Consider the following 3314-nt stretch of genomic DNA (forward strand, 5'->3'; position numbering starts at 1 on the left):
TTAAAGTTAAAGTTAAAGTTAAAGTTAAAGTTAAAGTTAAAGTTAAATTTAAAGTTAAAGTTAAAGTTAAATGTTGAAATTGAAGTTAAAGCTAAAGATAAAAATAAGGGTGTTTAAAGTGAAAAGTAAAATTAATGTTAAGTATAAAATAAGATTTAAAGTTAATGTAAAAAGAACTTACACCTAATGTTAGTGCTAAAGTTAAAGTTAAACGTGAAGGCAACCTTTTTCGTTGGTATTCCAAATACCGCCCAACGGGGTCTGCTAGTGGCAAAAGTAAATACATATGTTTGTCTCTGCTTTAGTGGATTTACATTCAAAACGATTTTCTACGGCTATTCCAATTGAAGCAAACTGAAGCATGAGCACAAATTGAGCAAGTCAGCAACAGTAATAACAAAATGAGCAAAGAAACGGCTATGCAATACTTACTTCGATTTGATATCACGCAATTTTATTCACAGCTGTCTTTCGCTCATCTATGTATATACAGTGACTCAAACAAATGTTCACATGTTGGCTTGTTTTACATATGCAAGTCAATTTTTAATTTTTATTTTATATTTTTTTTATATTGTTCATGTTTTAACCAATACCATGTAAATCAAAGTTTCAAACTTTATACAAACTTTAGAAGAAATCATATAACTTTTAGAACATTTTTGCACTTTAGTCAATAAAAATATTATGGGCTATAAAACTGCATGCCAAAAAATTTTCAGATTAAAAAGTTCAAAATTGATACATATGAACATTTTTTCAACTTTTCTAAATTTTTTTTTAGGTTTGATTTATATTGTTTTGGTTAAAGTATGTACAATATCTTTATTAAAAAATAACCAACAAAATTTTAATGTGAAAAATATTGTGAATATTTAAACGAAATCAACATGTGATTACTTGTTTGAGTCACAATAGATGTTACGTATCTAAGTGAAGTCGCAGTCAACTAAGTAACCAATGTAATCGACAAACGTCCAACCAAACAAATCAACCGACCAGCAAACAGTCGGCGCCGTATGTACAATGAGCTGAAAAATAAACAAAAAAAAAAAAACAAACCCGGAAGAGCAAGTGAAGTCAAATTTGAGTTAGAGAAAAGATGGCTCCATGCAAGTTTTCTAACGTGACTGCAAAAAGTTATAGCATCTTCTACTCGGATGCATTTGAAAAGAAAAGATAACTGCAGTCAATTTCTTCACGCTAAGTAAGTAGACCGTTACTGTGTTTTTGCAAAATGAAAGGTGTGCAAAAATATCTAGATAATAAATACAGATATGCGTTTATACGAACATACGTACATTTTATTTGATATATTGATACAATATATATTGCATTTTATGAATGGTGGGTGATGCATATGCAGCCTGTCTTTAGCAATATATTGATGATTTTTATCTTCATTTGTTCATCAATTGTTCACTCGAACTTTGTACTTTCAAACACTTTTATTGGCTTGTGTTTTGAAAGCGTTTACACTTTGGCTTTCATTCATTAAATACAGGCACGTTCACCTCTTTGTCAATGAACTTAAATATTGAAATGAAAAGGATGTTCGGAATGGCGAAACATGATGATAGAGTATGCTCTGGCAGGCAGTTTAATCAGATTTTTAAATTAAAAATATTTTGCTAAGAATAATGTTTGTTAAAATAATATTAAATTTGGAAATTCATCTTTGATGCTCTAATGAACGACCGCAAATCACAACCTGCTCTATTCAATACCATCTTAACTCTCAATATTCTTTAATAAATCAGAGTAGGTACTACTCGACCACACACGAAATGGCCATTTTATTAACTCTAAACGATCAGTAAGAGAAGAAAACGAAAATTGTATTCATCTTAGAAAGACAATGTTAGGCTAGGTTAGGTTAGAGTGGCTGCCCCGCGCAGAGCACACGTGGGCTGGAAAAGCCCGTTGTGATACCACTGGGCGAAGCCATTTGTTTCTTTCTCTCCCTTAGTAATTGAACCACCGAGTGCGTTTTATGTAGCACAAAAAGTCGAGAACGTTCGCCGAGTTCAAATCGGCTAAACAATCTAGAAAGTACTTGTTGAAGAATTGGTTGCGCATGTTGGCTTGGGTAGGACAATGGCAGAGATAATGTTCGATGGTCTCCACCTCTTCCTCGTCTCTGCAACTGTGACCGAAATTGTTGGTGGGTTATCCTATCCTTTTCCGTGTGTGCCCATCAGGCAGTGGCCGGTGATTACCCCGACTATTAATCTGAGAGAGGAGCGGTCCAGCCGGGTGAGAGCTAAGGATCACCTTACATCATTACATTGGCCAAATTTGCCTGGTAGTATGGCAGGTGGTTTCCACAGTTCATCTTATATTTACCTCCTTAACGAGTTTCGCCTTTAGTCTGTGTTTGCAGGAGGTTAGAGGTATGCCCGCATTCCGAGCAGAATTGAGTACAGATATTTCCGTCCCCCTCCTTGCCAGTTCGCCGGCTAGGCAGTTGCCAGGGATGTCCCTATGTCCAGAGACCCATACAACAGTCAAAGAGCATTTTGATGCCAGCAGGTTGAGAGTCTTCCGCCATTCTATGGCTACTTTGGACGTTGCTTCTTTAGTATTGAGAGATTTGATAGCAGCTTGGCTGTCAGCATAGATAGCGATAGGCCGTCCAGGAGGTGCGGAGGCTATAAGCCACCGCGCCGCCTCCATTATGGCGTTTAATTCTGCTTGATAAACGCTACAATAAATAAATGTAGCAACAGCAATAAGTAAATGTAGCGAAATGGCAACACTGGTGAAAATCGGTACTTTTTAGGAGAGCAAAGAAACTGTTGTAAAAAATGTTGTTAAAGCCAATATCCTTGACTTCTAAGAAGACTAGAAATTCGACGATTTGCCAACTTTGATATGGTAGCGACGATATCTATAACCAAACTTACAGAGCAAGTTTGTCGTTAAGTTATCTTAAATGAAATTTCGAAATTGAATGATGAAATTATTTAAGTTTAATTAAAATGCTTTGAATTAATTTCAAGTCTTCATTCAACACATATGTACATAAATTCCTTTTAGTTTCGGCATTTCTCACAGTCTGCTCCAACTTTTTTTTTATAACTTTTTTTCTCCCATCAAATGTACCATTTATTTTAGGCCAAATAAAAAGTCACGCAGCTCAACAGACAAACAGCCAGCTAAGGCAGCACGCAGCCAATCTGCCGACGCGCCGATGCATTCAAATGCACCCACAAACACACACACAGTCACATTTATATGCATGTATATACATATACATATGTATGTAAGTATTTTGAACTTAATTTACACAGTTGGAGAGAAAGCTGTGATCT

This window comes from Rhagoletis pomonella, unplaced genomic scaffold, assembly GCF_013731165.1.
Source record: "Rhagoletis pomonella isolate Grant_MI unplaced genomic scaffold, Rhpom_1.0 Rhpom_scaffold_00005, whole genome shotgun sequence".
Taxonomy (NCBI): Eukaryota; Metazoa; Arthropoda; class Insecta; order Diptera; family Tephritidae; genus Rhagoletis; species Rhagoletis pomonella.